A 25082-nucleotide genomic window follows, 5' to 3' on the forward strand; every position below is an offset into this window, starting at 1 on the left:
AAATAAAAAGAAAGTACAGAAACCAGGAATCAGGAACTTTGCAGGGTGTGATATCACTTTTATTACCAACATAAATTGGCATCAATCAGAGTGACTGTTTATCAGGGAATTTTGCCATTTACCATTGACCCGGTGGCGGAAGTGGATTAACTCACTTCCACCCGGGCTGACAAAGAACATTCCTCTAATGCCCGAATTACCAGGAGGTCAGTGTTTTCCGATTCCTGCTTAAACCCCCTGTTTGCAAAGCATTTAGCATTCCATCTGGGTCATATTTAATGCGTCCAGTAATTACCGGGTGCTATAAATATATCTCTCTTTGCTAAATTTCAGGCGGGTCAAATCTGCATCTGCGACCCATGGTGACCCCTAAATGATGTCCATGGTCTACCCTTGTGTCACTGGCAAGGGTACATGTAGTACTCATGCTGTGGGAGGGACAGGTAAAAACGGAGTGCCTTCACGGACCTGTAGATGGAACCTCCACTTTGCTCCCTGCCTCTGTAAGGTGAGTGACTGGTACTAGAAATGCAGGCAGCTGAACTTACACTTCTGCATTTCAAAGAGCAGCATGGAAAGAAGGATGAATAAAAGCTGCATTGGGGGTGGATGTTGACATTTTATTTAAAATAGGACAGTTTATAGAACATGTGAAATCAGTCACTGCCCATAAACTTTGCAAAATCTGGTTGACCTCCTCTCCTCATCCAGGAAATAATAATGCTGAGATATGCTGACACTCTGATTGCGGAAGTGGCCAGATGCACTCGCGCCCTCCTCCTCCTTACAGATCTCCAAGCTCGTGCCCCTTTGATTATTTGACTCTCTTTTTTGACCCAAAACTCTACTTATGGTACCCACAGTCTAATTGTTCTGCTTTTATTTACATTGACGATGCAAGGATTCCACAAGCTCCACGAATGGAGAATGCAAAAGCTGGTCAGAGTCTGTAGATACCCCTGGGTGTTGGACATCTGCTGCCTGCCTTCTGCAAGACTCTCTGTGGGTACCACGGACACTGTGGGGTGCTTATGGTGCCAAGCAGCAGTCACCACTACTAACGGTGGTGGCCGGTTGGCTGATTGTTGGTGATAGTGGCACAAGGCAAGCAGATTGATAACTTTTGGACCTTCTTGACCATCAGGTGTACGCAGCCACACTGCTGTATTCCTACAGGGCCTTTAAATAAGTAGGACCGTGGTTGTATGTTTGTTAGTTAAGATGCCACCTGGGTTTCTCCCCTTCCTTCCCGAAATTGACCAAGTGTAAAGACCAAAATTCTAAGTATTATAAACATAAACTCTATCTAGCTTATGGGAACCCTAGAAAGGGGATGGGGGTGCGAAAGAATTAGAAAGTAGTTAGCACTGAGGTAGAGCTGAATCACTACTTGCCTCAGAAACTCGATGATTGATATATTCTGCGTCTGGATGAGGAGGAGAAGCAAGTGCTTGGTTGAGCTTACTATGAATTATTAAATGGTTTATTAACCCATGAGTAAAAGTTTGTAATGCATTAATTTTGATCATCTAGTTCTCTAATCATTCTTACTTTCAATGATTGTATCAACTTTGCCAAAGTACACTCTAGTAGAGATTCACAAGGTATCCTCAAATTTGTTAAAGAACCCAAGACCTGGCTCTAATCCTAGGCATACACCCCAAAATAGTGGTCGCAGCTGCAGATTAACAGAACTTTCTGGATTCCATAACAAAGACAAAAGCAAAATAAAAATAGACTCACCTGAGAGTGGAGAAGATATGGATAATCCATTTAATTTAAATGAAGAAGACATTGTCTTTCTAGAAACGTACCTTACCGTACAAAAGTAAAGGATCCAAAGCATATCCCTGAGTGTGTCTACAGAGAATCGGACACTCCTTTTAACCTGAATGATAAAAAAAAAATGAGCACAACAGAAGAAGTAGTAACTGACTCACTGTTTAATCCCTTCAGCACACCCAAACCGTGTAACTGATCTGCTATTTTGTGAAAACTGGGAAAAGTCCCAGCACTAATTCAGCCTATGTTAACAGAAAGGAGACCTAGGAGAAAAACAATAGGACTGTTGGATATTCAATCAACAAAACCTGGCCCAACAAAATTAACCCCACCCACCAAGGTTCCACCGCATAAATGAGCTTTTAAGAACTTGCCAACTTTAGAGTACAATATGTCCCTGGTTACGAATGTAGGTGTTGTTTAGCACAACTGATAAATGATGATATGATGGGGTTCGTTATTTATCCGGTGCAACATATAGCACCTATTACAAGTTTATCAGGTATAACAGTCAGGTTTTGGTGTTTAACTCGCGAAAATGTGCACGATACAGTGGATAATATATACTTTTCCCATAACAATTTTCACCAGGTTTGCCTTGCCCAAATTGAACAAACCTTGAGATATCTATGCTTATGATAATTATAAGATGCGTTAAATACCATTTAACTTGTACTTCTAAACAGTGGTAAACGGGGGTTTACACACGGGTCGGAATACACCGATGTTAGAAATTGAGTTTCTTGTTGGCAGAGGTATGCACCCTGTCCAAGCAGGAACCACAATCCTAGTCAGTGTAAGTTAGATACACACCATAAATTAACCTATGCTCATCATCTGGTAGCTTGGCACAGAGCAAGCAAGCTTGAGAGACAATGTGTAAAGTATTTGTGCAACAATTCAAACAGTAACACACTGAAACCACCACAAAAAGACTCCACACCAAGTTTAAAAAATAGCTTAAATGTTTATGAAAATAAGAAGACGAAAACAAAAATGGAGTGCTTAAAAGCTTTGAGCGCCAACCTGGGGCATCTGGTGATGGTTGACCAGTGTAAATTCAAAAGTTCAGGCTGACAGCGATGAAGTGTGGGTCAGATACAGGGACCAGCCTTAACCCCCTGAAAAGAACTGCTGGACCGAAAGCGATGCATCATTGTTGAGTCACGCAAATTAGAGATCTGTCGTTGTCAAGCTGCAGAATGTAGGGGATGCGTTGGGGACTGAAAGCAAAGCGCCACACGATCAGTGATGCGAGGTCCACCATCCATTCAGCACTGGCAAGGCATTGGTGGTGAGGGAGATGCACTGGTTCCGATTAGCTCAACATCATTGATGCTTGGATTTTTAGCAGTTGCTGCACTCTATACCCACTTCCAAGGACTTGATTGGCACCACATGGCAGGGCAAGACCTGCAGCAAGCAAAGTCCAGATGGTCCTGCAGAGTGATGAAAATTCATTGATATCCCCGAGACTTTGAACAGGGAGCAAGCCAGGATGCCCTTGGAGTCACTCTGGGTTCAAGTGAGATGGGCCCTGTCCTTCCTCAGCATTGCAGCTGGTAGAAGGCAGCAGGAAAGCACAGCAGAAAAGTTCCTCCAGAGCAGACAGTCCAACAGAGTGGCAGTCCTTGTAGCAGCACACCAGTTCTTCCTCCAGGCAGGGTTTCTTCACAGCTCCAGTAGTGTTTGTTTTGGAGGGGTCAGAGACCAGGTTCTTGTAGCCAGTTGTGCCTTTGAAGTGGGGGTGACTTCAAAGAGGGGTTTGGAAGTACACAGTGGTCCTCCCTCCCAGCGCTGGCTTCAGACTCACTCCAGGGGCGTATGCAGCTCTTTGGGTGGGGATAGGACACAGCCTATTCAGGTGTGTCAGCTCCTCCCTCGCATCCTGCCCAGGATGACCCATCAAGAAGTGGATTGCCACTCAGTCATACCTAAGCTCCCTTTGTGTGTGGCTGTCTAAAGGGATGCACAAAGTCTACCTGTCACCCACCCCAGATGTGCATTCGAACAGGCTGCAGGAACACAGGGCTATAAACAGAAAAATGCTGTGATTTTAAAAGTGGCTATTTAAAAGAAGGGTAATGATAAATTGAAATTTACCAGTAAAGATGATTTATCATCACCATTCCAATGATATGAAACATGACAGATCTACTCCTTCCAAATCAGGAATGACAGCTTATAAGTGTAAGGAATTCCCAATGTTAACGAATGAGAGGGGTAGGCATCATAGCTGCGAACAACAAATGTGGGTGTTTTTCACTACCAGAACATGCAAAACCTAAAAGTACTTGGCCTAACTTTTGATTACACAGCACCCTGCCCCATGGGCTACCTAGTGCCTACCTTAAGGGTGACTTATATTTAATAAAATAAGAGTTTAAGACTTGGCAAGGGGTTTAAAATGCCAGGTCGACAAGGCAGTGTAAACTGCACACGCATTCCCTGCAGTGGCAGGCTTGAAACACTGTTAAGGGGCTACTTAAGTGGGTGGCTCAATCAGTGCTGCAGACCCACTAGTAGCATTTAATTTACAGGCTTTGGCACATGTCGTGCACATTACTAGGGACTTCTAAGTAAATTAAATATGCCAATAGGGTATAAACCAATGTTACAATTTTTAGAGGAGAGACATATGCACTTTACCACTGTTTAGTAGTGGTAAAGAGCTTGTAGTCCTAAAAGCCATCAAAAACTAGGTCAGAAAAGAGGGGGAAGAAGGCGAAAAGTTTAGGGTGACCCTTCGGAGAGGGTTGTTTTCCAACAACCGACCCCATCATAAGTAGGCCATAGTGTGGAAAAAGCAGCTGTTTGCCAAGGAGCCCCAAATTCAACCCCTTGCTAAACTGAAGAAAGATGTTTTCTCATCAGAAATAAAATACTGACCAACGTGGTAGTATACACTGTGCACTGTGCACTGGTCCTGTAATATTCAAACTTATATTACAAAAGTATGATAAGTAAACCAGTGTGACTCCATTGGTGTTGTTTTGTATGAAATCATCATATACATAATTGAATGACCATTAGTGTCAAAAGCATAAGTGTTAGACATGGCACCCTTGGCGTGGTTTTCCCCTATCTTTTTGCCTCTGCCTCCTGTATTTTTGATGCTGTGCTGGATTTCGTTTTTGCTGGTTTAGATGCTTTGGACACTCTGCCACTGCTGATCAGTGCCAGAGTGTAAGTGCTCCCTATGGAAATTATCATATTGATTGGATGTACCTGATTGTCATATTTGTATCACCATGAAGTCCTTAGTAAAGTGCACTGGGTGTGCCAGGGCTGGTGATGACAGATGCTATTAGTGGGCCTGCAGCACTGATTGTGCCACCCACCTGAGTAGCCCTAAAATGATGTCTCAGGCCTGCCACCACAGTGCCTGTGTGCAGTCAGTGAACTGCCATGTCCTCCTGGTCAGTGTCCCCACTGGCTAGGCCTAACCCTTCCCTTTGTGTACACAATGGTCACCCCTATGGAAGGCTCAAGGTACTCCCTTGGGCAGGGTGCATTGTATATGAAAGGTAGAGCATGTACTAGTGCAGGTAACATGCTCTGGTAGTGAACAGCAGCCATTTTGTGTGATCACTGCTGCAAGGTTATCTTGCTCCATAGACTAACATGGGGGCGGCTGGTCCCAATGGATACCAGCCTATCTTCCCACAGGAACAAGATAGGACATAAGTTATTGATATCCCTGAACTCAGAATTTAATAATACATCTTTTAGGAAAGGTTGTTTTTAAATTCTGTGTTTGAGAACAGTACTTTTAGAAAGTGGCTGTTCTCTTGTCTAACCTTTCTGTGTGCCTGGGCCTGCTTGTGGATTGACTGTCTGGTTTGAGGGTGACAGGGGCTGGGGAGCCCCCAGGAGGTTGTCTGAGTCAGCCCTTGGTTGAATGACTGCATCTGCAACTAGAGTGGTGGGAGGAGATAACACCTGGGAGTGAATAGGGCTGTGCCTGCCTGCCACAATGCTGGCTCCACCTCCTGGTGGGCGGCTGACGACTCTGCCCCTCACTCTGAAAGGAAGGAAGAAGCCAGGAAACCAAAGTACTCCAGCAACACCCAGAACTGGTTTAGACCGGGCTCAGGGCCCACTTGCACAAAGACTTCAAAGACTTTTAGGGGTATAAGAGAGGGACCCCTGACAACAGATTTTTAGATTCTACAATCAAGAGGAACCTCTGCCAGAAGAAGGACCGCTGAAGAAACTGAGGAAGACTGCCCTTGCTGTGGGCTCTGGGGCTGACCTGTTTTTGCTGTTCATCTAAAGGAGAGAAGAAGGGGACTTTGCTGTGTGCTGTGACCCCTGCATGCTTGACCTCAAGACTTTGCTGTGTGCTGTGTCTGCCAAGGAATCTCCAAGGGCCTGAGTAGAGCTCTCCTCCTGTCCTGGAACCCAGGGTCAAAAGGTTCTCTTGAAACTACCAAGAAACGCTGTAAAGACCGTGCTCATCCGCTGCTTGGTGCGTGATTAATGACTGGTGGCCGTGTAGGAGATCGGTGTGCTCATCGGCACATTCTGGCTGCAGATCAGAGGCTCGTGGTGCTCCCCTTCGTGAGGTAGTGTCCAAAAGGTCCTTGTGACACTCCGAGCGCCCTGCCGCCTCCTAAGACCTCGAAACTGCCGTGTCACTGATCACTGCCGCTGCCCGGGGCCTGAAATTGCTTGAGAACCTCGCCGGGACCGCGGAGAACAAGATCGGAGAAGCTGCCTTCTCATTGGTCGAGAAGGACGAGCCCCCTCAGCAACGCTGCGCTGGGATTGGTCCCAGGGCCGCCGCGTCACCAAGGGAGCCGTGCTGTGAGTGGCTGCAGCCTCATCATCTCCAGGGGCTCGTCTCCAAAGCTGCGCATCGATTGGCTGCTTGCCCATGACTGTGAGGGTTCGTCTGTGCAGCCGCCGGGCGCCCTGTAGAAGAGTAAGACACCGGTCCCCGCGTCTGAGAAAGTGAAGCATCAAGAGAGCCGCGCAAACGATCCCCAGCCTGCCGTCCTCACGCCAGAAGGTATTGTAGCTCCCCGCCGCTCGTTGGATTGTCGAGAGCGGGCAGAGAACTAGCGGGACCGACAGGGGCTGAGTGGGGGGGTCCGTTGATGCGCTGGTGAAACACGCTGGAAGCGCTTCTGTCTCACAGCGCGAGGTACAGCAAGGGGCTGATTTTGAGATCGTGCAGCCTGTAACCTTCATTCCTGTGATATTTTCTTGAGACTGACACTGAACTTACATTCCTAGAATAGCGTGCAAACAATGAAGAGAGTAAAGACATCGTGTAACTACACTGCCAATGGTTAAACTGCTAAACTAGATAAAGATATATATTTTTGATATACCTACCTGTGTGGTCTCAGCTTGTGGTGTGTTTTAGAGTCACTGTGTGTGTTAAGTGCAAATATTATACTCATTGCCTTGGGGATAAGCCTGTCTGCTCGTGCCAAGCTACCTAAGGGGTGAGCAGGGGTTATCTACAGTGTGTATCCCTTCACCCTGACTAGAAGTAAGGGTCCCTACTTGGTCAAAGGTACTTACCTCTGCCAATTAGAGACCCCCAGTTCTAACATTGTTGGACAGCGGTGAGGATTTTGAACTAGTATTTGCACTTGACCTGCAGTGATTTTGTGTACACCACTAGTCTAGTTTAGCGCAGCCACATACTGCGCCTATTTTTTTAATCCTATTTTTGGAAAGCCTAGGAAGCATCATGTCTCAGAAGGAAGTAGGTGAAGAAGTAGAATTGGAGTTTGAGATTCAGGATTTGCTCACATACAAGAAGGAGCTCTTGAAACAATTCTGCAAAAATCTTGGATGTCCCATGAGGGGAAGCTCAAACAAGGAAGAGCTACAGAAAGCTCTAAGGGCCTGGTGGGAGGCCAAACGAGTTGCGCCAGAGGATGCTACTGGAGAGGGGGATGCACAGGAGAATGTTTTTTTTATCCCAGGATTTAACAGTGAATAAGCCAGCTTCTAGGGCTGGCAGCGCCCATTCCAGTAGGGGTCTTTCTCCAGAGGAGCTGGAGGAGAATCAGAGGATCAGGGCCCATGAGTTTGAGCTTTTTAAACTCAAGGCCCTGGCAGAAGAGAGGAAACTACGCCTTGACACTGAGAAAAGGGCGGAGGAGAGCAGGAACGCTCTCGCTTTGGAAGAGAAGAAACTTCAGTGGGCTCATGAGTTGAGTCTAAGGGAACTGGATCTTAAATCTAAACAGGCAGAGTCCAGTTCCAATGGTGGCAGCGCACAGCCAGTGCAGGCGGGTAAGGTGTACATACCCAAAGATTTGGTGCAGAATTATCAGAGGGGTGAGGATATCTATGCATGGTTTAGATCCTATGAGCTTGCCTTGAAGATGAATGAAGTGCCTGAGAAGAGTTGGGGGGCAGGTTTGTGGAAGCATTTTGAGGCCTCTGGGAGGGATGTCTTAGCACCCTTAGAAGCAGCAGGTACCTTGACATACCCCGCTATGAAGGAAGCTTTATGCCTCAGGTATGGACTTACGTTAGAACCGTACAGCCAGAAGTTTAGGAACTTCAAGAAACTTGATTCTAGTACCTGGGTGGAGTGTGTGAATATGTACACACGTGCACTGGAAGGTTGGATAAAGGTCAGCAAAGTAACTGATTATGTGGGGTTGTGTCACTTGATTAGTTGGGAGCACTTGAGTAGTCTATGTGTTCCAGAGCTGCGCCAGCATCTTTTAGATAGCAAGTTAACTGATCCCAGTGAGCTTGCCAAGGAGGCGGACCACTGGACTAGCACCAGGGTCCACAAGGGGGTGGTAAGTACCCCAGCCAAGGGTGGACAGGGTCCCCAGCAGAAGGGTGGGAGGACAAGGGTAACCGTAAGGAGTTCTCTAAAGGGCCCCAAAATTGTTCTCCCAGGAGAAGGAGTCCCAACCCCCCAAGCCTAAGAAGTCCTGGCCCCCTAAGGGCAGCCAGGACAACAGAACTCAGCCTACTTGCTATGCATGTAGAGAAGTGGGGCACATTGCCCCTAAGTGTCCCAACAATCCCCCAGCACCCGCTGGTACTCCAGCCCCGGGGTTAGCCAGTGTAGTTTTGGGAGGTGATTTGATTTCCAGTGGGGAAGAGGGATTAGCAGTGATGACCCTTGTCTCTTTAGGAGACCAAGAGATGGTCCAGGAAACCTTGCTGCCCGCTAACACTAAGAAATACGGGCAGAAGGTGACCATCAATGGGAGGGAGATAGAGGCTCTGAGAGACACAGGGGCCAGCGTGACATCTGTGAGGTGTCAGTGGGTGTCTGAAGAGCAGATCATTCTCAATGTACTCCACCCTGTAGTGGCAGCTGACAGTACAGTGCGCCTCTGCAAGTTGGCACGTGTTCCCTTTGAATGTGGGGGAGTCTCTGGTCTTTTGGAAGTTGTTGTCAGTGATGCCTTGCCTGTAGACTGTCTATTAGGTAACGACCTGGAGAGTTCTCCATGGAAGGATGTAGAGCACCAAACTCATTTGGAAATGTTGGGCTTGCCTGCGTGGATCTGTGTGACCACACATGCTCTGGCAGCCAGTAAGGGTGAATCAGCAGAACTGGAGCCTGGAACAATGGCCCAGGGACCTGCCAGGAGAGGAAGAGGCAGAGAGCGTGGGAAACCAGCCCCCGCCGTTCCCACGGTCCAGGAAGGAGCAGAACCAGAGGGGAATGCCCTGGAACCTACAGGGGAGCAGGTGGCCGAACTGGGGGAATTACCTGAGCTGACCCATTGGCAGCAAGAGGGTGGTCCCTCCAGGGAGGAGTTCTGCAAGGCGCAGAAGGAATGCCCTTCCCTCATTGGTGTGCGGCAGCAGGCTGCAGATCAGGCAGCAGGTCTAGGGTCCAAGGAGCATTTTGTTTACTGGGAAGATTACTTACTTTATAGTGAGCCTTAGTTCGCTGAGCCCGGTGCAGCCCGTGTGCTGGTGGTACCCGAGCGCTTCAGGAACTTCCTAATGGGTCTGGCTCATGACGTGCCTCTCGCAGGACATCTGGGGCAAGACAAGACCTATCACAGGCTTGTCACCCACTTTTACTGGCCCCAGATGAAGAAGCAGGTTGGTGCCTTTTGTAAGTCTTGCCAAACATGTCAGGCCAGTGGCAAAAGTGGAGGGAAGTGTCTGGCACCCCTCCAACCCTTTCCTGTGGTAAGCACCCCTTTTGAGCGGGTGGGCATCGACATCGTGGGGCCGCTGGACTCCAAGACGGCCTTGGGCAACAGGTTTATCCTGGTCTTGGTGGACCATGCCACCCGGTACCCGGAAGCAGTCCCTCTCAGGACAATCACAGCCCCATGGTGGGCCGTACATTGATGGGGATCTTTTCCCGAGTGGGGTTCCGCAGAGAGGTGGTCTCCGACCGGGGTACCAACTTCATCTCTAGGTACATGAAGTCTCTGTGGGAGGAGTGTGGGGTGACATACAAGTTCACCACTCCTTACCACCCTCAAGGAAATGGGTTGGTTGAAAGGTTCAACCGCACCCTAAAATGTATGGTTATGGGCCTAGAAGAACCCATGAGACGGAAGTGGGACGTCTTGTTACCATGCCTGTTGTTTGCCTACAGGAAGGTGCCTCAGAAATCCTTAGGGTTCAGTCCCTTTGAATTGCTGTATGGCCACCCTGTTAGAGGACCTCTCACACTGGTGAAGGAGGGGTGGGAGAAATACCGTGGGAAAACCCCCCAGGATGTGTTCAGCTATGTGCTGGCCATCCGCAACCAGACCAAACGCTTCAGGAAGCTCGCTCAAGAGAACCTGGAAGTTAGCCAGGAGGAAATTAAAAGATGGTACGACCGGAATACCACTCTGGTTGAGTTCCAACCTGGTTAGAAAGTGTGGGTGATGGCGCCGGTGGAGCCTTGTGCGCTCCGTGACAAATGGACTGGGCCATATGAGGTGGTGGAGCGTAAAAGCGAAGTAACCTACCTGGTTAACATGAAGACTCCCAGGCAGCCCCTGAGAGTGTTGCACGTAAACTGCCTCAAACCCCACTTTGAGAGGTCTGAAGTGACTATGCTCATGGCTACAGATGCTGGAGGGGAAGAGGATAGGGATCCTCTCCCTGACCTCCTGGCAGCCAAGGAGCAGGACGGGTCAGTGGATGGTGTGGTCCTCTCGCCCACCCTGAACCCAGAGCAGCAGAGGGACTGTCGCCAGGTCTTGGGTCAGTTCGCCTCCCTGTTCTCCCTGACCCCAGGTGTCACCAACTGGTGCGTCCACGATGTGGACACTGGAGATAGTCTGCCTGTGAAGCCAACATTTTACAGGGTGGCTGACAAGGTCAGAGCCAGCATCAAGGAAGAAGTTTCCAAGATGTTGGCGCTAGGGGTAATTGAGCCCTCCAGCAGCCCCTGGGCTAGCCCAGTGGTCTTAGTGCCTAAGAAAGCTGCTATGCCCGGTGGCCCTCCAGAACTCCGGTTTTACGTGGACTACCGTGGGCTCAATGCGGTCACCAAGACTGACGCACACCCCATCCCCAGAGCTGATGAGCTCGTGGATCGGTTGGGAGCTGCCCAGTACCTCAGCACCTTTGATTTGACTTCAGGGTACTGGCAGATTGCATAACTGAGGGGGCCAAGGAGAGGTCAGCATTTTTAACGCCAGAGGGGCACATCCAGTTCCGCGTCATGCCCTTTGGGTTGAAAAACGCCCCAGCCACATTCCAGAGACTGGTCAACCAGGTAATGGCCAGGCTGGAGCAATTCAGCGCCGCATACCTGGATGACATTGATGTGTTCAGCTCCACTTAGGAGGAACACCTGCAACACCTCTGTGAAGTGTTGAAGGCCCTTCAAAAGGCAGGCCTCACTATCAAGGCCAGTAAGTGCCAGATAGGGCAGGGATCAGTAGTGTACTTGGGACACCAGGTGGGGAGCGGCCAGGTGGCGCCCCTACAGGCAAAGATTGATACCATTCTGGCTTGGGAACCCCCCAAGACCCAGACAGAGGTGAGAGCCTTCCTAGGCCTCACCGGGTATTACAGACGGTTCGTCAAAGGATATGGCACCATTGTTGCCCCTTTGACAGAATTAACCTCTAGAAATCAGCCCAGGTTAGTGAATTGGACCTAGGCCTGTCAAACTGCTTTTGATGCCCTGAAAACTGCCATGTGCACAGCACCGGTGCTTAAGGCACCTGACTTTTCCAGTGAGTTCATAGTGCAGACAGACGCTCCTGAGCAAGGCGTGGGAGCAGTACTCTCACAGATAAATGACGAGGGCGGAGACCAATCTGTAGCTTTCATTAGTAGGAGGCTACTCCCCAGGGAACAGAGATGGAGTGCGATTGAAAGGGAAGCTTTTGTTGTGGTCTGGGCTCTGAAGAAGCTGAGGCCCTACCTGTTTGGAACTCACTTCCGTGTTCAGACCGACCACAGGCCCCTCAGATGGTTAATGCAGATGAGGGGTGAGAACCCAAAACTGTTGAGGTGGTCCATCTCCCTACAGGGAATGGACTTTACAGTGGAACACCGCCCTGGTACAGAACACGCCAACGCTGATGGTCTGTCCAGATTATTCCGCCTTAGTGAAGAGAACTCCCAAGAGGGTGGGTAGTTCTCCTCACTTTCAGCTGGAGGGGACACGTGTTAGACCTGACACCCTTGGCATGGTTTTCCCCTATCTTTTTGCCTCTGCCTGCTGTATTTTTGATGCTGTGCTGGATTTCGTTTTTGCTGGTTTAGATGCTTTGGACACTCTGCCACTGCTGATCAGTGCCAGAGTGTAAGTGCTCCCTATGGAAATTATAATATTGATTGGATGTACCTGATTGGCATATTTGTATCCCCATGAAGTCCCTAGTAAAGTGCACTGGGTGTGCCAGGGCTGGTGATGACAGATGCTATTAGTGGGCCTGCAGCACTGATTGTGCCACCCACCTGAGTAGCCCTAAAATGATGTCTCAGGCCTGCCACCACAGTGCCTGTGTGCAGTCAGTGAACTGCCATGTCCTCTTGGTCAGTGTCCCCACCGGCTAGGCCTAACCCTTCCCTTTGTGTACACATTGGTCACCCCTGTGGAAGGCTCAAGGTACCCCCTTGGGCAGGGTGCAGTGTATATGAAAGGTAGAGCATGTACTAGTGCAGGTAACATGCTCTGGTAGTGAACAGCAGCCATTTTGTGTGATCACTGCTGCAAGGTTATCATGCTCCACAGATTTACATGGGGGAGGCTGGTCCCAATGGATACCAGCCTATCTTCCCACAGGAACAAGATAGGACATAAGTGATTGATATCCCTGAACTCAGAATTTAATAACACATCTTTTAGGAAAGGTTGTTTTTAAATTCTGTGTTTGGGAACAGTATTTTTAGAAAGTGGCTGTTCTCTTGTCTAACCTTTCTGTGTGCCTGGGCCTGCTTGTGGGTTGACTGTCTGGTTTGAGGGTGACAGGGGCTGGGGAGCCACCAGGAGGTTGTCTGAGTCAGCCCTTGGTTGAATGACTGCATCTGCAACTAGAGTGGTGGGAGGAGATAGCACCTGGGACTGAATAGGGCTGTGCCTGCCTGCCACAATGCTGGCTCCACCTCCTGCTGGGTGGCTGACGACTCTGCCCCTCACTCTGAAAGGAAGGAAGAAGCCAGGAAACCAAAGTACTCCAGCAACACCCAGAACTGGTTTAGACCGGGCTCATGACCCACTTGCACAAAGACTTCAAAGACTTTTAGGGGTATAAGAGAAGGACCCCTGACAACAGATATTTAGATTCGCTGCTTGGTGCATGATTAATGACTGGTGGCCGTGTAGGAGATCGGTGTGCTCATCGGCACATTCTGGCTGCAGATTGGAGGCTCGTGGTGCTCCCCTTCGTGAGGTAGTGTCCAAAAGGTCCTTGTGACACCCCGAGCGCCATGCCGCCTCCTACGACCTCGAAACTGCCGTGTCACTGATCACGGTCGCTGCCCGGGGCCTGAAATTGCTTGAGAACCTCGCCGGGACCGCGGAGAACAAGATCGGAGAAGCTGCCTTCTCATTGGTCGAGAAGGACGAGGCCCCTCAGCAACGCCGCACTGGGATTGGTCCCAGGGCCGCCGCGTCACCAAGGGAGCCGCGCTGTGAGTGGCTGCAGCCTCATCATCTCCAGGGGCTCGTCTCCAAAGCTGCGCATCGATTGGCTGCTTGCCCGTGACTGCGAGGGTTTGTCTGTGCAGCCGCAGGGCGCCCTGTAGAAGAGTAAGACTCAGGTAATCGTGTAACTACACTGCCAATGGTTAAACTGCTAAACTAGATAAAGATATATATTTTTGATATACCTACCTGTGTGGTCTCAGTTTGTTGTGTTTTGTAGAGTCACTGTGTGTGTTAAGTGCAAATATTATACACATTACCTTGGGGATAAGCCTGTCTGCTCGTGCCAAGCTACCTAGGGGGTGAGCAGGGGTTATCTACAGTGTGTATCCCTTCACTCTGACAAGAAGTAAGGGTCCCTACTTGGTCAAAGGTACTTACCTCTGCCAATTAGAGACCCCCAGTTCTAACAATAAGAAATCGTCACAAATATTTCATATCATACATGAAAATCATATTATATAGTCATTACATCATATATAATGCATCAAATCATACAGCAATATTTTAGAAGAACTGCCCGATGCATTTTGGGACTGGGGCGTCCCTTCATCAGGGGCAACCTGCAAACCAAAACATTGATGTCACTATGACATAAACACTAATATGACTGGTTAATAAGACACAACAAGATGTGGATCCCAATGAATGGATACATCAAGATAATGGAGATCCTGGTAGACTTCTGTGTATAGTAATAAAAGGAAAAAAAGTAAAATGACGAATCATCACCCATGTGTAATGTTAATATGAAAGGTAAACAAGTGAGACTAATGTGCTCAAAATGAAAGAAGTCAAAAGAAATATACGAAGAAAACGAAAGGAAAAAGATGCCTAAAAAGCACGTGCTAAGTCAGTAAGCCAACACTGAAAAAGGCTCCCGGAAGAAAAAAACATGCTATAAAAATCAAACAAGATACCTGGCTGAGCCTCTATGGCAGCATAATGTGATAACCCGCTCTGGTACTGGAAAGATGATAAATGCCACAATGAGGGAAAAGTAAAAATGGTAAGGACATCGCAAAAACTCACTGATACAAAAAATGGTGTAAGCTCACCTAGTAACCAGCAGGGAACCAGCGGGAAATAACTGCACACTGGCACCCGCGATTGAGCAGTACTGCATCATTACTACCGGTTATCGTCCCGGACTATCTTGAACGTCCCTATATTCCCGATTGTGGTCCGCCTGACGTTCTTTGACTGACCAAACCTTGGCCCTTCTTCAGACTTACACTAGCACATTGTTACCGGAATCGAATCGAAGCTGACCCCAACAGGTCACAGCAACAGCCCGACGGAAATTCCTGTGATCGGGTACACAATAAGCCTTGAACCCCTTGGCTTACCTCTTGGCAAATGAGGCTGCTTTACTATTAGGCATACATTAAATGTCCAGATGAAATCAGTAGAATGTGTTAAATGGATCGAAACGCCGTTGACAACTATGAGCACCTTACAGACATGGAATGATTTATTTGCCCTTTAAAAGTGTGAAGGTGTCAATATTGTTCTGTTTTATAATCAAAACTATGCCATTAACAAGTTTACAAAACGTTAAGCTCTTGCCTAAGCCCTTTTGTTTGTTCCATTTAATTGTTCCCTGTCCTGATATTTCTTGTGTGATTGACTGGGTACAGACTTGTGCCCTGTCTTGTATATTGTGTGTTATTCATGTTTTACATTGACTGAAAAGTAAATATCAAGACCTCTGCCCGGCTGGGCATGTCGCCTTCAAATATAGCAACGACTTTGTCTATATTTATTGATTAAGCATTATTATTTGTAAGGGACCACTGTTGCCTTAATAATGAGCCTCTATGGCAGCATAATGTGATAACCCGCTCTGGTACTGGAAAGATGATAAATGCCACAATGAGAGAAAAGTAAAAATGGTAAGGACATCGCAAAAACTCATTGATACAAAAAAACGGTGTAAGCTCAGCTAGTAACCAGTGGGAAATAACTGCACAAATCCGTCGTGCGGAAAAACGCTGTGGATGCAATATTAATACCAAAAACCCATGAACCACCTAGCACGAACATACTAAAAGCAATGTAAACCCCTTCAAACAAATAAACACTGACCGGTATGGGTCGGACGTGACTGTTCAAGATATCCTTACAATGATGAAGATCCCAGAACATTTAATCTGTAATCAAATAACCGCTATGAGAACCAACTCGAATACCGACAGACGATATCATAAACCCGAAGAGGGAACACAGAGAAACAAAAAAATTTTTACCTTGCTGAAAATAGAAACAAAGCTGATCAGGACTCAACTGTTGTTCGTGACTACTCGCTGCTGAATACCGTGTTGCTCGTAATCTCGGGTGGGCTCTAATGTGTTGTTAAGATGGGAATAAAAATAAAAAAATAAAACGGACTACTTGATCAGAACTGCGGCGGCCATCTTACTCATAGAATCCACTAGCCAATGTGCTAGTACAATGCCGCTATGCAAACATGAAAACCGAGAAAGTCCTAGAAAAAGTGGATGATGTAAAAGGACTGAAACAACTAAGCTGTTTAAGGCAAGCCAGAAAAGAACAAAGGTCAATGCCAAAGGTGTCCACATATAAATACTCCTGCATGTGGTATAGATGTGTACATGGCGGTCACATCAATGGTACACAGTAGAATAGGTGTATTTGAGTCAATGTCCAATGCGGAAAGTTTTTGCAAAAAAAGGTAGTATCCTTAAGATATGTGCACCAACCTTTCACAAAAGACTGTAGGTAATGTTCTAAAAATGTCCCTACTGGATCAAAAATAGAACCACATCCGAGACAATTGGCCGGAATGGAGGATCTTGGGCGTCTTTGTGCATTTTCGGAATCATATAGAGTTTGGGCCTACGTGGGTTTTTAATGATAATTAACTCAAATACACCTATTCTACTGTGTACCATTGATGTGACCGCTTTGTTCACATCTATACCACATGCAGCAGGACTAGATGCTGTTGAATGGGTGCTCCTACAATCAGAACACATAAGCATGGAAAACATATTCATCCTACAATTGCTCAAATTTTGTCTTCACAACAGTTATTTTGAGTGGCAACAGCATTTTTACACACAATTGACGGGTACCTCAATGGGTTTTTCGGGGGCCCCGGCGTATGCGAATATCTACATGTCTCAATAAGAACATGATAATATCATTTTGCATTCTACATAGTGCCAAAAAATTCCTTTATATTGTCGGTACATCAACGATATTTTCCTACTTTGGAATGACACAGAACAGTAATTAGTGACCATGATTAACACTCTGAATGACATCAATTCACATATTCGGTGGACTCATAACATATCGAAGGAAACTATACATTTTCTAGATGTTCAGATTCACAAAACCTCTTTCAACTACTTTGACACAGCTGTTTACACTAAACGTACGGACCGGAACAGCACTTTGGCTTTCTCAAGTTTTCACCCTAAGAGTTTGATTAAAAACTTGCCATATTCACAATTCATACGGATACAGCAAATTTGTTCAGATCCTTCAGTCAGTTCAGCCAAACATGAGGAATATTCACAACGATTTCAAGCTTGTGGTTACCCGGATTCAATCGTACAAGACTGTCTGCAAAACCACGCAGTGAATTACTGCATAAACAACATCCTCAGAAAGCAACTTGCATGGTGTATGTGTCCAAATATTCAACAGTATCCCAGTCTATCAATAGGATTATTAGCAGTCGGTGGGATTTAATGCAAGGTGAAAAAGAGTTCAATGGTCTATTTTTAGAAAAACCTCTCTTTGCGTACACGAAGGGGAAGAATCTACGCACCTTGTTAGCATACCTCAGACAATCCAGAACCAGCAAGAGCAACAGGGGACGAAGAAGTTCAACAATTGCATCTATGGCAACAACGTTAATGTTGGAAATACCTTAACTCATCCCTTATCAGGCAAAAAGATCAGGTTGAAACACGCCAGCGATTGTAATTCCTCTAACGTCATCTATTGCATCAAATGCCCCTGTGGTAAAGCCTACGTGGGCAAAACAGAACATAAACTTAAAATCCGTATCACGGAACACAAAAGTAAAATAAGAACAAAAAGCACCGCATCCAGAATTGGCACTCATTGAAACGATGCTAAACACACCATTTCCCAATTACGTTTCCAAGTCATTGAACAATTGCTCGTGACACCAGGTATGGACACTAAAAAGCTTTTGCTACAGAGAGAAATTTCTGGATCAAACATTTAGGTACAAAGTGTCCCGCAGGTCTTAATCACTGGCTCGATATGAGTTGTTTCTTGTAAAGGTTAGCTTCTATTACTGTTTATACATTCCAGTATGGGTTTGCCCATTACAATGTAAATATATGGTGGAGACTTCATTCAGCTTTGCATATCACTAATCTATTTTTCTGGTTAATCTATTTTTTCTTATAATGGCAGGTCACTGGTTGTACCTGTTCCTCATTCAGGAATGTTTGCATGCTTTACTTCTTTATTCTGATCTCCCGTTTGTTTTATCTTTTTGCTAGTACATTTTTACGACCATTGGCAGGTGTATTTATATGTGGACACCTCTGGCATTGACCTTTGTTCTTTTCTAGTTTCCCTTAAACAACTTAGTTGTTTCAGTCCTTTTACATCATCCACTTTTTCTAGGACTTTCTCGGTTTTCATGTTTGCATAGCAGCATTGTACTAGCACATTGGTTAGGGGTTTCCATGAGTAAGATGGCCGCTGCAGTTCTGATGACGTAGTCCGTTTTTATTTTTATTTTTATTCCTATCATAACGAGCACATTAGAGCCCGCCCCAGATAACGAGCAACCCGGTATTCAGCAGCAAGTAGTCACAAACAACAGTTGAGTCCTGATCAGCTTTGTTTCTATTTTCAACAAGGTAAATGTTTTTTTCGGTTCTCTTGTTCCCTCCTCAGGTTTATGATATTGTCTGTCGGTTTTCAAGTTGGTTCTCATAGCGGTTATTTGATTACAGATTACATGTTCTGGGATCTTCATTAGTGTAAGGATCTCTTGAACAGTCACGTCTGCCCCATATGGGTCAGTGATTATTTGTTTGAAGGGGTTTACATTGCTTTTAGTATGTTCGTGCTTGTTGGTTCATGGTTTTTTGGCATTAATATTGCAGCCACAGCGTTTTTCCACACAATGTATTTGTGCAGTTATTTCCCGCTGGTTCCCTGCTGGTTACTAGGTGAGCTTACACCGTTTTTTTGTATCAATGAGTTTTTGCGATGTCCTTACCATTTTCCCTCATTGTGGCATTTATCATCTTTCCAGTACGAGAGCGGGTTATCACATTATGCTGCCATAGAGGCTCAGCCAGGTACCTTGTTTGATTTTTATAGCATGTTTTTTTCTTTCAGGAGCCTTTTTCAGTGTTGGCTTACTGATTTACCACGTGCAATTTAGGCATCTTTTTCTTTTCGTTTTCTTCTATTTCTTTTGACTTCTTTCACTTTGAGCATATTAGTCTCACTTGTTTACCTTTCATATTAACATTACACATGAGTGATGATTCGTCATTTTACTTTTTTCTCTTTTATTACTATACACAGAAGTCTACCAGGATCTCCATTAATTTGATGTGTCCATTCATTGGGATCCAGGTCTTGTTGTGTCTTTTTAACCAGTCATAATAGTGTTTATGTCATAGTGACATCGATGTTTTTGTTTACAGGTTCCCCCTGATGAAGGGACGCCCCAGTCCCGAAATGCATTGGGTTGTTATTCTGAAATATTGCTGTATGATTTGATGCATTATATATGATGTAACGACTATATAATATGATTTTCATGTATGATATGATATATTTGTGACAATTTCTTATGCTTTTGACACTAATGATCATTCAATTATGTATATGATGATTTAATACAAAACAACACCAATTGAGTCACACTGGTTTACATATCATACTGTTGTAATATAAGTTTGAGCATTACAGGACCTAATAGAAGTCCAGTGCACAGTGTATACTACCACGTTGGTCAGTATTTTCTTCTTGTATTCACGTGCTTGAATAGGCAGCAAGCGCTACACTGTAGCACCATTGTTAGTTGATTATCTTAATAGGGTATACATGTTAGTACAGGTGTGCGCCTCCTTCCCCCAATACGTTCTCATCAGAAAGACATTTGCGTGCCATCCTAAACAAAAGAGTCATAAAAAGAAGCAAAAAAGGCATGCAGATGTATTTGCCTTTAAGCTGCCCCCCATGAGCCTACTCCAACTTAAGGTATTACTGGACCATCACATTTATTCATGTAAGATGCACATGCATATTATAGGAATGGCCATAGGCTGCAGAGATAATATATCACAAGTAAAAACAAATAACTCAAATACTAAAAATTAGGGTACTACAATTAGGCATAAGCATAGAAAGGGTGATGGAGAAGTACCAAGAGAAACTCTGAGCTATCTAGTGCATCAAAGAAAATGAGTAAAATAACAGCACGAGTGGGAAACACTATCTATAATAGCAGGAAGCTTGATTGGGGAACAGTGAACCTATCAGCTCATTCATCAAAAAACCATTAAAGTTTTTTTAGGTTAGGGCCCCATTTTACTTGGTGTGCAAAAGGAGCATCCAAAATGTGACATAGGAACCCTTGTGAGCTAGTTTCTCCTCATGGCTCTATAGAGAAGAGGATAGAAGAAAGGAGCGTTTCAAAAACCCTCTATCGATCTTGAAATGTGTAACACGTCTCCAAACCATTCAAGGTCCAGATTGCTTGACAAACGTTCTTTTTGCCAATTTGGGGCAAAACTAGGGCCACAAATTGATACTAAAACTCGAATTTGAGGAAAACAGACAGATTGCATTATGGAATTGAAAGGGAACAAGACTGTTGTCATATATCAATCAAAAGGCCATCATGATATCCTGAATAGAAGAAGCATACTAAAATGAATCAACTCAATACCCTGACTGGAGGGAACTACTTCAGATGACATTATCTCTATAAGGTTTCTAAATAAAATTATAGGAGAAGGAATGGAGACCCAATGGGCCAGTCAATAAACTAGTAAGCAACATACTGTCCCACATAGAATTCCAACTGGCTTGGGGAATAAAAGTTGCTACTCTCGACAAAGAACACTATCCAGATGTTTTAGAATCAAGAAACAGAGCAACCCAAATGATGCTGCCTACAGGTCACTAAAGTGCTCTACATCCAACCACAAAGGTATGTTCATAAAAGCAACTGTCTGTTCCATCAATGGTGAAAAAGAAGTTGTCCTTCAGAACAACTGCACATTGAACCATAGGGTGTAAATGGAAAAGGTGACAGAGAATAGAATTGGATGACCTAACTGCAGGGAACATCCTGGCCTAGGATTTAAAAAAAATGTGTTTTTAGAGTTTTATGTAGCGCAAACTAGACCCGAAGATATCGGGTATCAGTGTGGTTTACATGAGCACCAGTTTCGTTACACAAAGACACATTCATTTTTGTTAGGCGCGGGGAGATTAAGGGATTTGCCCAGAATCACAGGATGTTGAGCGTCGTTGCCGAGACTCAAACCCAGTTCCCCACCTTCAAGGTCGAACACTCTAGCCGTAAGGCTATATCCTCTCCCCAGGATCATTTATCTTTTACCCTCAGCCGGGCTATCCCAAGAAAGTCCAACAAGAGATCAGGTCTATTATGGACCAACATCTCAATGGAAAACACTACGCTTATTAAGCTGGAATATAGCTGGGTTAAAACAAAAGCTGGAAGATAGGAATTGGGTAGTCTATGTAAGAGCTTTCCAATGGATGGCTGTTCCACATAAACTGCCCCAGTTATATGTTATGTTATCTTAAGGAAATTTATAAAGTGCGCGATTACCATTGGGTGTCTTGGCGCTGACTGAAAGCTGAGCATGCTAAACGGACACATTTAATTTTTAAAAAGCCAGGGCTTAATCTCCTTCCTAAATGCCAGCAAGGAAGGAATGGGAGATTTAAAGACGCCTCACTATTTGGACTAAAGTGGCATTAGCAGTTCAGTCTGGTAGAACACCTCTCATCTGGAAATCATGTACAACACATTACCCTGGCACACAAAAAATTGATGCTCAATATTTCCACCGTCTGTTTCCCTCAAACTGAAAGCAAAATAAGGCTTATCTTTATGACAATGAAAATGCAGTAATTAATCTAGGGTAAAAGATGATAGAAAATGGATCCATGACCACTGTAGTCTGTAGCAACTTCCTTTACAAAACAGACTCAAGCTTTGCCAAATTTACAACATGTGAACAAGGAGAATGCATGAAATCTACTCAAACCCCAGATGTACTGGTCCACAACTTCCAAGAGATAGAGTCAACTTGCTACCCTGATGGAAGCAGCTGACATACATACCTTGAATGAGTGTGCCTAGTCAATCTAGTATGCATTGTATGTATTTAATAATTATGCATTGCACTTTTTTGGATACAACGTGTATTCGAATAAAGTATGATTGATTGAGTGTACATAGTAAGATACTCCGAGCAAATATATCTTATGGGGAAGTACCAGATCAAACTCTATTGACTATGTCCTAATTCAATATTGGATCCTGGGGAATAGTACTTGATATGAGCACGCAACAATGATTAGAGAGAGATCACAATCCCCTTATTGTGCAAATAACCCCAGAAGGATTTAAGTACCAGGCAATCCAAAAAGTGGATCTAGCCCTTCTTGAAGGTCGAGCCTCAAAGACAAACTTTCGGGCCATAATATGACGACCTGGGAACTATGTTCATATCAAATCACACATTGATAAATTCTCAAAGACTAAGTTTAAATAAATCATAGAGCAAAGAGAAGCTAAAAAACGATCTGCCATTACCACCTGGTAAAATTTGCGGTAGCTAATTTCATCAGGAGTCTTCCCAGTTACAAATAATAGATCGACTGTTAAAATAAAGATTAAACTGCGAAAGGTAGATTGGTTTGATGTGGATTATTCAAATAAAAAGAAAAAATCTAGCCAGGCCATTAAACAATGGTATCCAACCACCACCATGGAGCAGGCATTAAAATTAATGAGGAAGGAGTACAAATATTAATAAAAATAAGAAGACAATGCTTGAGATTTAAGCCAGGGAGCAAGTGAAACAAACTCTGACTTAAAAAGCTCAGAGAAGGATCTGGGAACTAGTCAGTTGGGACTGTAAACCCCCCCCCCCCCTCCCAAAGTTAAGTTAGACCTGTGAGTATATAGTTAGAATGTTTTGTTTCTTTATTGTTGTAGCAGTTTTATATAGCGTGAACTCAGCCTAACCTATTAAAGCACTTTACATGAGCACCAGTTACATTACACATTTGTATATATTTTTTTAGGCATATGGAGATAAAGAGAATTTCCAAGAATCTCAGGATGTTAAGCCGACGCCGATATTCGAATTTGAATACCCAATTCCAAAGTCAGAGACTCTGGCCGTTACAACGCTTTACATTGCTCAACAAACCTAAAAACCAAATGCACTTAAAAAAGACAGGTGGGGAAAGCCTGATAGTAGTGAAGTGCTAAAAACATGAAATCCAACTGTACATTCCTTTAGAAATCACTGAAGAGACAGTAGACAAGACAATACACATTCAGAAACCAAACAAACCACCAGGACCTGACCAAGCTCCTTCGATGTCTACGGAATCTGAGCACCATTATGGGCCCCAGCACCATGCACAAAATTTAATGAAGTTTTTAAACCGGGCAAGGTTCAAAGTTCCTGGAAACCATCAACAGCAGTTTCCGTCTTTAAGAAAGGATCCTTCTCTGATGCAGGAAATTGCCGCCCAATGCCATTGTTTGACGATGTCACCAAAACATATGGTAAAGTAATATCTACACAACAGGACTGAAGACGAGAGCATTATACCTAATACTGAAGATGGTTTAACATGGGATTAGCAAAGTACAGCAGGCTATGCAGCTTTTCCTGATAACCAAAAGAAAATCTAACATGACGAAAACTTCTGTTTTCCTAACTTTCATTGATCTTTAAACTACACTCAATATAGTGAATTGTTCTTTTCTGTGGTTTATTCTGCATAGCCAAGGAATGCATAATGCTCTACTCTATGCTCTACAAAATGTACCTAATCAGACCATGTTACATGTAAAGTGTGTGCAGTTGTGTAATGTACTAGCAACACCCCAAAAGAAATTGGTGTGAGGCAGAATGTGTAGTAGCCCTGTTATTGTTCAACCTACATATAAATGATGTGGACACCTACCCACTCATTTTAAAACACGGTGACCCTGGGAAAAGAATCAATACCAATTCATCTTTTATGCTCATGATGCAGTCCTCTTATCAAAACGAGAATTGGCTGTGCATAGCCAACTGAAAAATGTGAGTTCAAATGCTCCACAAAAAATGGAAAAAATTGACACATGTAAAACAACATTTATGATCATTAATCAAAAAAGCAATCTGAAAAGCATCTTCCATGTGAGCAGAATATATTTGAAGCAAGTTATGTTATGTTAGGGTAGTCTTATAAAAGTGCATGTTCATCAAATGTCTCCTTGCACTGACTAGATTACCAGGGCATACAACTGGATCATGAGCTAACATGGAGGAAACAAATGGAAAAAAAAGTAATCTAATTAACCAAAATGTGGTAACCATATAACGTTGTAAAGCAGATATTGGAGGATCTTTATTGACCTTGATTTTACATGAGTATAGAATGAAAGCAGCAGCACACCTTGAAAACCTATGGGGTTACAGGAAACTCAAAGAATTTTAATATCTGAAAATCGTTTTGTGAGAATGTTTAGAATTTTATTCATACAAAGTTAATCAAAACCATTGCATATTGGTAGCAACCTTAAAAGCTATATGTGCGTGCATATGAGTAAAGGAAGTTAATGATAACACTATAAGCATTTCTTAAAACGGGGGATAAAAAGAAACTAGAGTTAATAAAACATTACGTTTGAGTGACAAGGATTGTCAGTTAGTAAAGTGTATTTTTTTCTCAGCTGCTGTAACAAATTTGACAATGTGGACAGTTTGGCTGTGTTGAAAGGTGGTTTATTTGTAGTGGTAGGTAGGTACCTAACACCAGAAACAAGGCCACCAACATGGTACTGGGTCCTAAATAGAGTCTCTATAAATCAGTCTCTTGCTCAACCCTTGGTAGCTGCCACCGAGCAATAAAGCTTAACTTAGGAGACAGGCGTGTAAAGCATTTAAAAACACCAATACAGTAAATAAGTAAGACACAACAAACAATAGAAATC

At 44.6% G+C, this 25082-nt stretch overlaps 1 long non-coding RNA gene across 1 annotated transcript; it reads left to right on the forward strand.

The window, feature by feature from the left end:
- Positions 1 to 209: 209 nt before the first annotated feature.
- Positions 210 to 24786, forward strand: LOC144799004 (uncharacterized). Its single transcript, XR_013603723.1, has 2 exons — positions 210 to 508; positions 23171 to 24786. It is a non-coding gene; the product is annotated as an uncharacterized LOC144799004 (long non-coding RNA).
- Positions 24787 to 25082: the final 296 nt, after the last annotated feature.

This window comes from Lissotriton helveticus, chromosome 12 (assembly GCF_964261635.1).
Source record: "Lissotriton helveticus chromosome 12, aLisHel1.1, whole genome shotgun sequence".
Classification (NCBI taxonomy): domain Eukaryota; kingdom Metazoa; phylum Chordata; class Amphibia; order Caudata; family Salamandridae; genus Lissotriton; species Lissotriton helveticus.